Here is a 10,945-nt window from a genome sequence, read left to right on the forward strand (position 1 = left end):
TACCACCTTAGGGTTTAAAAATATATTTTTGCGATTCCTTGCTCTCAACTCTTTCTCGCTCTTTGCACGGCGAAGGTCAAAATACAAAAAAAAATTATACAAAAGTATGGAATGAAACTTCACCTTAAAAAAATAATTTCGAACGATCAAAGAGGCTCGGAACAAGGGCTACCGATGGTTCTCGACATAATTTCACGCTCGGTTGGTTTTTCAAAGGTTTTTTTTCCGGTCCCATGGTGGTACAGGTAATGCGGATGTATTAAATTCATATCGCGCGTAATTTTAGTCGCTCTGATGATGATAAAAATTCCGACGAAAAATAAATACGAATAGAGGGTATAAAACGGACAAAAAAAAAAACAAAGGAAAGAAAAAAAAACCACACATTAATAAGGGAGAACGGTGGTCACCGGATTAATTGGCTTACGGTATAAAATTTTATACGGAAAGGTGCGAGGTCTGTAATGTTTCGAGGTTGAACCCCGTTGACCAGAACAATAATTAACTAAATTGTCGTCGCCAGTTGGAAGTTACGCGATGTCAACTTCGTTCCCCGTGTATAAATAATCCTCGGGTACGTCGGTTTCGCCGGAACAGGGAAACCCGAGATTCTCGTTTGTTTAAAAAACAAAAAAGAAAAAAAAAGAGAAAAAAAAAAAGAAAAGATTATGGAGCGTAAGTCCTCCGAGTAAGTCTCTTTTTTATTTTCTTCAACCGCGTCGGATCGTGGCGGATTTTCCGCCGTGAGCTTGCACGCGAAAAAATAATCAGATCGAGCAAACGGTCGCGTTGGAAAAGAAAAGAAAAAAACTAAAATAAATAAAACAAAATAATTGCATACAGCAGCTTTTGTCGCGACGATAACTATAATCCGGTAAATACAAAGCCCTATGAAAAATGACGTGAAACGCAACAAGCGGTGATCTATCTCCACGCCCTGATAAATCTATATTCCATAACCGATAAGCCCTCGCGTCTCCTTTCTCTTCGTTCACGTAATCCCCTCGGCCCTGACCCGCCGCTACGACGCGGCGGACGATGACCGCGTAACGATCGAACAATCTTACACGATTGATTTTCAAGACCTGGGACTCCTCGGAGTTATTATTCTCTAAGGGCGACCGAGTGAGTATCGAGTGTCAAACGGGATGGAGATCATCGTCGGGGCACCTCTCTTTACACAATCAATCAAGATGTCGTTATACCCGCAGTTTTCTTAGCACTTCGCGTTTTCTCGAACTCTCCAACTTTCTCCGTTCAAACGTAACCCGCGCGACTTTCCGAAGCTTGCGTCGCCTCGTTATTCGAAAGATTGTTTGTTTTCCTTTTTGTTTTTCACTCGATCGAGGGGCCGCGACCTTGTCGAAATTACGGCTGGCTTGCGCGATACAAACAAAAGAAGAGCGAGCCCGGGGTACCTGCGGGGTAGAATCTTGTACGAAGTGAACGTTGCGAGGTAAGATGGGTGGTTGTGTGTGTGCGTGGTTTGAACAAAGAATATTTAATGCCGGTGTTGTACGTGAGTTAATAAGGTATAAGTGAGGAAAGTAAAGCTTGAGCAAATTAAGGCTTGTAAATTACGTTGTGTGCAGGTAATTATGGTAATGTTACTACTTACACACACCCGTGGTTATTAGGTAGGCAGGTAATATTTATAGCTGTTCATACAACCGTTAATAAACTCTCTTTGATCTCTAATCTCTAATGCAACGCGGTGTCTGTCGTATCGTGAACCTGTGCACACAGGTACGCGCGCTTAAGTATCTCAATTTTCATTAGACGAGATAATTTTCCGCATATTTAGCGGACGCGGAATATCCTTCGGAATATCATTCCACCGGCCGAACCGAGGAGTATCCGAAATTAGGTGAAGTCGAACACACCCGTGAAATTCCCATCCAAATGGGATTAAAAAATATTCCGACTCCTGGTAGATGTGAAAAATTATACCTAACTTCGATTAGTCCAGATTATTTCTCCCGTGCAGATAGCGATTTACCATATTCTTTACACGGTGTTCAATAGCCGTGCGGAGATTAGCGAATTTCAAATTAAATCAAGAGCTGGCAGCTGATTGCATAAATCAATTTGATCGTCCATAGTTTTTAATCAACGCCAAATCGTCGATGGATTCCGAACAACCTAGGTATACGTATAATGTAAATGCTCCGGTTAATAAATTTTCATGGTTTAAAAAAACGATACAGCGATTCCGCGAAAATTGGAGTTATTCGCCACTGGAAATAAAATTCTTGAGTCAAACAGTTTTTGATATTCAGACCGTAAATCTGCCACTGCGGATGTAAAGATGTTAAAAAACGACAAAACAGAAATTGTAAAAATCAGAGGCGAGGGACGGAAAAGGTCAGCCCGATCGGACCGCCTACTGTAATAAAACTTGAAACTTTACAGAGCGATCGGTAAACGCACTCGAAGAATCTCATCGCGGTAACGACGAGTTAGTCCACTTTCTCGGTTTCAAATTAATTAATCCCAATCACCTGTCCGAATATCTCCCCTCGTAGTGGGGTGGGCGCGGATATCGGCGTCAGCGGCGATGTGGGAATTTGGATCCTCTGACCCTCGGGAATTCGAGGACGCGAATGAGAAAAGTTTTTTCCTCAGATTTTCGTTCGGAAGACAAATTTTTCCAACGATCATATCCCTACGTTGATCCGAATTACCGGGTAGTTTTGTCCCCTGAGGAATAAAAGGGAAGAAGGAAACGTGAATCGCGTGCGGAGAAGTTTTTTTTATTTCTCGTCCATCTAATCAAATCGGTTGCGCGAATAATCCGATGCGCTATTTGCGAAAAATCATCGTTCGTCGGCTCGAAATCAGATCCAAGATAATTGCAAATCAGATTATGACCCGACGATGATAACGGCGATATAATATAACGTATCGGTCGCCGTCTGAGAGTGTGTGCTGTTGGAGTTGTCTGTTAAAATATTGATTAATCGAAAATAACAGTTCGTTGAAATTCCCCATCAGATGTATAAATAGTTATGGATGATCGACGACGTTGAATTAATTTACGGAAGATAATTGTGGCGGTTATTCGCATCGTAGGTGAAGGTGAAGGTGACGATAATTACGTCGGTCTCGATAACGACGACAATGTCAATAACAATGATACCAAACAGGGTAGCTTCTAAGGTATGACGACCTTGAACTAGACTCACCTTGTATCAGCCATACGGCACTGCGTGGCAACTTCGCTTTGATGTTCGCTTCGACGCTTCTGCCGATTGATTGTCCGTATCGAACGTGCGCGTATACTGTATCACTTTTATTCACTTCCTCGTTAAACTTTTTCGCCTTACAAATCGAACCCTCAACGACAGCCGTTTACACAATCGGAACACTCACTGAAACCCGTCTTCTAATCGTCGTCGTCCGACGCCGAGAATAATATTATCGTACCACGTGGACACGTACGTTTCATCGTTCGATCGATTCGAGTTGATCCAATCAACGCACTCGCTCCGCGAATGAATCGGGTTTCCGCCCCCCTTTTTTCACCACCATTTATTTACTTCTCCCTTCACCTACGACACTAAACACCCCGCGCTTCCTGACTTGTTTTCCCTTCAACGTCGAGGTCTACCTGTTCTGTCTTGGCAAAGTCGCGTGTTCTGCGTATCTGAACCGCCCCGCTGAAACCACCGACGCTATCGCGTACGTCGCGCGCGTCGCGGCGTCGCGGTTCGCTCGAGGGGGTACTTCGCACCGGGGCGCTTACAAATCTGCAAACAAATGTTCCCTTTGCCCTTCGCACCAATCGTTGGACGAGTCGACAGTCGAACGACGAAATCGGATCAAATGTCCGCTCGAAGTCAAAGATTTCGGGATATTTTTGTCGCAGGAATAATTAAGAATGAGGCTTTCGGTTTCAGCGTCTTTTCCCTCATTAAGAATGCTGAATCTCGTCGCTCGGACGACGACAAGGACGATCCGATTCGCCGAGAGATTTTCGTTCACCAATCACTGGGTACCGTTTCGCACATCGCCGTTCCTGAACCGCGAAGCTTCTCGAATTTCTCCGAATAGTTGAAGCTCTGAAGCTCCTTCGAGGGGCGAAGCACGCATGCGTGATCGTCGTAGCCACGCAGGAGCTCAGGGTGCGGGGGTTGAGCGCTGAATATTGACGCGTGCCGCAGGAAAGACAGGGGTAGCAGGTGGCACCTGGCAGGTCGACCTGACCGACCGGGGCCAAGGACTTCGAGGGGGCGGGGGAGACGCCGCTGACCGGACTGCGTGTATATTGTACACGACAACGCATTCTCGCGGATCTTTCTTCCCCTCCTCCGATCTCGATCGTCTCGTTTTAATTCGACGAGAACAGGTCGAGTTCCCGAATCTCGCGATGACGGAGGGTCCCTACGATCCGGCATGCTAGATCTGAACTTTGGCCAACCGAATAACCGGAGTGAAGTTACCCCTGCATAATCACTTCGCTACGATAATTGAATCGGAAATTTCCTAAACTTGGAACTCAAAGTCGACGAATTTTTAGAATTCTGAGGAATGTTCGCGCAAATTTAAGCATCGTGAGTCGTCGAGTCGATTGATCGAGTGCGGCGTACTGGAGCGACTGATCGTATCGGTCGTGGCTTATCGTTGACGATTTCTGGATACTGGTGGAACCGAAATGTTACTCGTACGCAATTATATCTCGTTACAACGCCGGGACAATTTGCGTCAATCGAAGAGCTAATCAGTCAGGCGTTTGGCCGCGCTCCAGCGACTTCGGCATGCTTATGAGAGCGGAGTAGTAGCCACGCGCGCGCTAACGTGGAGCTTGTTCTTTGAGTTTAAACGGTCCGCTGTGCAAGCATCTTTTCTCCGTTATTTTTTTTCTACTCGCCACTCTTGTCACCGTCAGCTTTTCCGTCTGTCTTCATTTCCGAGACTTTTCTGTCCGACTGTCGCTCTTCAATCGGGAGGCGTCGCACCCTCGGCTCAGTTTAACGCCTCGAATGGGAATTCTTCGGAAGATCTAAGGCAGCTAAAACTCGTTATTTCAGTTTTCCCGGTGGTCCGACCGACGACGAGCTGACGCCTCACGGACTTTGAGATTGACGGACAGTCGCGATCACTCGTAGTTACCGCGACTACGTTTAATTATGTACCTCGATCGAGTCGGTGTTCGACTGACTCGCCGTCAACGACCAGACACGCATTCGATGTGTATCTCTTGGCGTGCTCCGTTTTTTTTTTTTCTTTTTTTCTTTTGCTTTTTCTATTCCGTTGGAAGTTCCGCGAATGAAATAAAATAGATGAAAACAACTGTCGAACGAGCAGGTCGGATCGAAAGACAGATTTTCTAAAGGGTATACGGTATCGAAACGCAAAAATTTCTTTGGAAATAACGGAGGCGTACTCTACGTTTATGAAATTGCTCGATTCTAAAGTCTTCAAACGATGGATTTAGGTCGAGAAATCGCACAATGAAGTCTGCGGTGTGTTCAAATAGTAGAATAGGTTTTCACTTTTCATTGTCCGGGTTATACGGTTGTACACCGGTTGGCGCGTGTTTCATTGAATATCTACGGAGATCTTTCAGCCTGTTTCTTTTCATATCAGAAAGAGTTATCGGTTTCGATGTTCCGAGCAAACGAAAATAGTAGAATGCGCGAGTCGCGACTATTTTCTTTTTTTTTTATTTTTTAACTATTGTTTTCGAGCGACGTGAAAAATTCCACGTTCCAAAAGTCGATAACTTAAAAACAACGAAACGAGTGAGTGCGAAATTATTTTTGACTCGAGCGAATCGAGATCGGTTTGCCCTAAAAAAAATAAAAATTTGATTCAATTTTTTCCATTAATTCCACATTCAACATTCGACATTCAACACTCAACAAGCTAGGCGAAAACTATTAAACGTTTCAACAATAAGCGACAGTATAAAAAAAAAAAAGGAAAAAGAACCTCTTAGGATATTCGGGCGGAAAAGTCTGGCCTGATGTTTTTCACGAGAAAGTCGAGGATGGAATAGTGGGCAACCTGAGCCCAGTTAAAGTTGACTAATTACTAGCGAACACAGGCAAAGAGTCCCGTGGACAAAAAACGTTTAAAAACTGAATCTCAAACTTCCAGTACGATATAATAATTAAAAAAATAGCGTACATATTTATCTTCAGGTGTTCTACGTTAGCCACTCGTAACTTTAGACAAAAATATTCGGCTGAACTTGACGTCGCGGATGGCAATAAAAATTCTTAAAAAAAAAAAAAAAAATGTAAATCACGCACACTCCGCTACCGATCCTGACATCGGATTTAATATTCATCCTATTAATTTTCCAAGCGAGATTCCTTAAAACAAGAAAAGAAAAAAAATATCCCCACCGCGGACAAAAGTGAAGAAGCTTCGTAAAGTTTAGCACACGGGGTTTCGCTTAACCGCGATTAATTCAAAAGGAATCTCGTGTAAGGGAGGAAGAAAAATTTTGGATAGCTCGTAAAAGCTCCGCCCGGAACAAAGAAAAATAAAAATGAAAAACGAAAAAGAACGAGAACTTGCTTCTCGAGGTTAGAGTTAAGGCTACGAGGACATAATAACGCCGTGATATCTTAAGGACGAAGTTTAACACGGTCCAGGGCGCGAACCACCCCGGTCAATTTCCAGGGTGAACGAAGGGAGGACTGTAGACGTAGAATGCGAGTTCCTCGCCAGGCGCCCATTGATAAGCTTCACGGTGAAACCCTTTGGTGTGCTAACTCCCGGCGCATAATCAATGGCTTAACTGATTTAGGTGAACAGGGTTGTTCCCTTCAGACCTGGATTATGCCCAAACCTTATTCCTGATAAACTCCGTGTTCCTCGTGCCGTCAACAAGCCTCGTGTAAATTGCTCCCTTGCGGAATAACGAAAAAAAAAAGAGTGCAAAAAAAATGAAATTTCCGTCGGGCACGTGAGGAACCATGCAAGTAATAAGGAAATTTCGGTTACCCGATGCATTTTTCATCAGAACTTTTTCCGATGTGGATAATCATACAAATGATGTTATTATACCTTTACAATGGAGCTCGGGGGGTGATCGAGCGTTTGATCGATCGTTGAAGAGCGGGAAACCTTTGCCACTTTAATCAAGGTAACAATTTTCAAAGTCGACGTTCATAATGTAGACGTGTGATACCGTCTGCGGGCGATACTTATTGTTAAAATTAAGTATGCGAGTTAAATTAGGAAACAGTTCTCCGTAAAGGAGACTCGTTGGGATTATTTATTTGCGAGTAGCATTCGGGAGACGCGAGATTCAAAAGTTCGCGAGGATCGTGTACGTCTCAGGAATCGCCCGAGGTCTTTTTTCGCATCGTCGACGGATTACAGCTGCTCCACTCGTCGTCGAGAAATCGTGTCAGTTTCGATATTGTCTTCCGTAATATCCTTGTATGAAATACCTTTTTTCATTAAATTCTGAAATTCAAGGCGTCACAGATGTTTTCGTCCTTCGAACAACGGGCTTATTCTCACATCTGTACTTATTACCTATCCCGAAATTGAATCGGGCAAAAAATATTTGCGCAATAATAATGGCGCGTCTAATTGAAAATTGTAGATCACTGGGACGAGAAACGAGAAATGAGAAAAAAGAAGAAAACTGACGATTCCAAACGTCGTTTCGAACGGCTATTTTTACCTCCCCCTCCCTCTTGACCCTCGTTTTTTCATCCGCCCCGGCGAGAAGAGAGAAATTTTTCAAGAAATTGCCAGCGAAACTTTTTGGCGCGTTCTTTTCAAGGGATGTAACGGCGTGAGGGTGGATTTAAGGAGTACAAAGGAAACGTTAGAAAGCACGGGACTTTTCACCGGGGATTCTAGGAAAACGTTTCCGGTAAACATGCGGTAAACCAAAGACTAAAGTTTGGCCAATTTTTATGAAAATTGGTATTATCGATTCCTCTCTATATGAAAATTCAGAATGAAATAGGGTGATAAAATACACCGGGGACGTTTCGAGAATACCGACGCAATTTATTTTGTTTCTTTCACGCCCTCGTTAGCGATATTTCTATGAGAATCTCTTCAAACTTTTTCTTTATCGATTCCTCTGTATTCCCACCATTACTCAAGACACTTCCGTCGGTACCGAGGCGAGTCGGTTTTTGCTACGGCAAAGGCATCGCGTGTTGCGTAGTTCCGTCGAGTGGTTTTGATGTGCATATTATTCATCGGAAGGTCTCGGCTTATCAAAGAGCGTTCGGCTTTAACCCGGCAATCTGTGAACATCGACAAATATGTTTCCTGACATTTTGGCGTGACCGAAATCAAGTCTGATCTTTCAGCGCGAACCAAAACGTCAGTCCGTCTACGTAATTTGGTGTCCCTTTTACGCGGGGGGGGGTTTACTACGTATAGCGTACAACACCACGCTTACCGCTTTACGTTCGTGTCGAGTGCATCGTTGTCAACGTCGGATTAGCCCGGTATTCACACGAACACCGATACCGGCGAGGGCTAACGCGACCCTAAATATGTATTTCCGTCCTCCCGGGCTTCGTGTGTCGCCTTTGAAAAGGGGGTGAATTTCAAGTGCTCGCGGACGACGAGCTTGATATTTTCTATGCCCGCCATTCATACACCCGTATCTCTGCGCCGGAGATAAGTACGAGCATCTGGCGAAACGTGGAAAATGGAGAAGAGAAAATTATCATCAATTTCATTTCCGTTTTGGCTGAAAATCGAGAGTCTAACGCCGGAGGATCGATTCTTACATCAGGTTTGACGATAATATCGGTGGGTTTGAAAAACTGATCACCGAGCGGACGTCGCGAAGTGGCGGAAAAGTGTTGGGAATAAAGTGCTCCTAAAACGAAATGGAACACTAGGAGCGAATAAACGAGCATCACGTACGGAGGGACGAAGGAAGTAAGGGAGGTTTGAGACAGTCGTCGGAGGAATTAAAAATCCGCTAGATTTTCAAGGTATTCGTAACCTTCGTACGGACAGATTAATTCTCGATGAAACCGCGATTTTTTCTTTGGCTACAATTATGCATATTTCTCGCTGAATATTCAGAAATCGAATAAACCGAGAATCGCTCTTTGAATAATAATATCGAATCGAACGGGTATTCGAATTCGTCTTTTTCAGACACGAGAACAAAAGAAATTCCTAGGCGAAGGGGAGTTTTCGCGAGTGCCTTTTATTCAGACCCAATTTCAACCATCCTACCGAGTGATAAGCGTCTGTGAGTAGCTGGCTCGTATTTTCTGAAAACAAACGAAGATCCATCGGGAAAGTTAGAAGTGCAATTTCTGTTATGAAACTACACCTAGCCGAGTGTAGACGTAACCCATTTGTAGCTCTCTCGAGTGACTGGAAGACCGGTGTAGTTGTGGTGGTAGTCGGTCGGACGGTAACTTCCATTAGAAGACATTCATGCGCGGAGGACCGGACCGATTTCAGAGCGGAAGATAACCGCCGGTTGAAATTCAACCGTCGAACAAAATATCGCTCCACTCCACGAGGGAAATTCACGGCAACGACTCAATATCGCTAAAAAGTTGAGCGCGCGCCGCTGCAAACCGTCACATGGTTAAGATTAGCGACGTAATCGAACTCGCCGAATCTACATCCACGTTATTTTGTAACGAGCTTGCACACCGTCGAAGCGTCGTAGCCGCGGGCTACGCCGTGTACCCCCTAATTACCTGAATGTAATAACCTGCGTTTACCTACCGTCTGCTCGCCGAATTTTAGCTCGGCGGTGATGGCCTATTGGGTTTGAAGAATCTTCCAGCTAATTCTTTTCCGCTTTTATGCCCTCATTCTTCGCTGAGAAGTGGACTTTGTCTTTGAGCAACGAGTTCCTCTTTTCATTCTCCTTCTTTATATATTTTAAGGCACAAAGGTTACGCGGTATACCCGAACCGAGTATATATCATTTTCGAGTTATCATTTCGCGAGTATAAAGTATTTACTCAGCACTCAACGCAGCTTTTCCTATAATATTAGGTCGGGTGGTGAATCTACATCCTCCCTTCGGAGTCTCGACGACCCCAAGAATCCTCTTAAGGTATTTCCTGTTTTTAGATTTATCATTTCAATTTTCATAAGCCCCCAGTTATACCGTACAGAAGCAGTTCGTGTCGAGTGAAATTATCAGGCGTGCCCACGGCGGGGGAAGAAAATATAAATAAATTGAATCGACTGAGCTTTTTTCGTGAAGAGAAAAAAAAAAAAACACAACAACTAAAAAATAATTAAACTTGCACCGTAATTCTTCTCAAAAATCTCCTCTTCCACTTATCAATTCTCATTTGGTATTCCGCATGATGGTTATTAACGCGAAACACGAGGATCCCTAAGAGGTCCCTCTCTTCCTCCAAGCTAAATTTTGCACATCTCGCATCATTCGGTACAAATAAAATCGTCGATTCAATTCAATCCACGATCCATCCTTTGGTTATCGTATTTCGCTAACAATAAAACAAACAACCCGCGAACAAAACGGGATGTCCGATTATCGGTGAAAAGTTTCCACTTCCAAAGAGGAGCGAATTTGCCAAAATTCGATACCCGAGGAGGTCGGTCGGAAGACCTCGGAAGACGTTCAACCGTTCGACCGGAATTGTTCTCTAGTTTTTTGTTTCTCTCATACCGCGCGTAACCCGATCGTTTCGGAATTGCGTTAGAAAATTTTCGAAATCGTATCGGTACCGCGCGAACGAAATCGATACGAATAGAAATGCAAAGAAAAGAAAAAAAAAATTGTAATAATTTTTTTTTCGATCGACGTATCGCCGACGAAGGTCAAATATTAAGGCCGACCGGGGTCGACCGCAAGATGTTTCTCGTGCGGTTCCGCAGCTTCGGAGACTATTGGTTCAAAACGAGTGTATATTCGTATACCTTTTCGCGGTTCATATGATTCAATACCGCATACCGCACTGCGACAGGCTCGAAAAGGATGACCTTGACCGATATCATCCGA

At 44.1% G+C, this 10,945-nt stretch overlaps 1 protein-coding gene across 1 annotated transcript in view; it reads right to left on the reverse strand.

Annotated features, from left to right (window-relative positions):
- LOC105684536 (brain tumor protein) overlaps window positions 1–3,618 on the reverse strand; it is a 114,840-nt gene extending 111,222 nt beyond the window's left edge. The window contains exon 1 of the mRNA XM_048656124.1: window positions 3,186–3,618. The gene's annotated coding sequence lies outside the window, so the exon portion shown is untranslated. The remainder of the gene's footprint in view (window positions 1–3,185) is intronic.
- Window positions 3,619–10,945: the final 7,327 nt, after the last annotated feature.

The sequence above is a fragment of the Athalia rosae genome, chromosome 5 (assembly GCF_917208135.1).
Source record: "Athalia rosae chromosome 5, iyAthRosa1.1, whole genome shotgun sequence".
Classification (NCBI taxonomy): Eukaryota; Metazoa; Arthropoda; class Insecta; order Hymenoptera; family Athaliidae; genus Athalia; species Athalia rosae.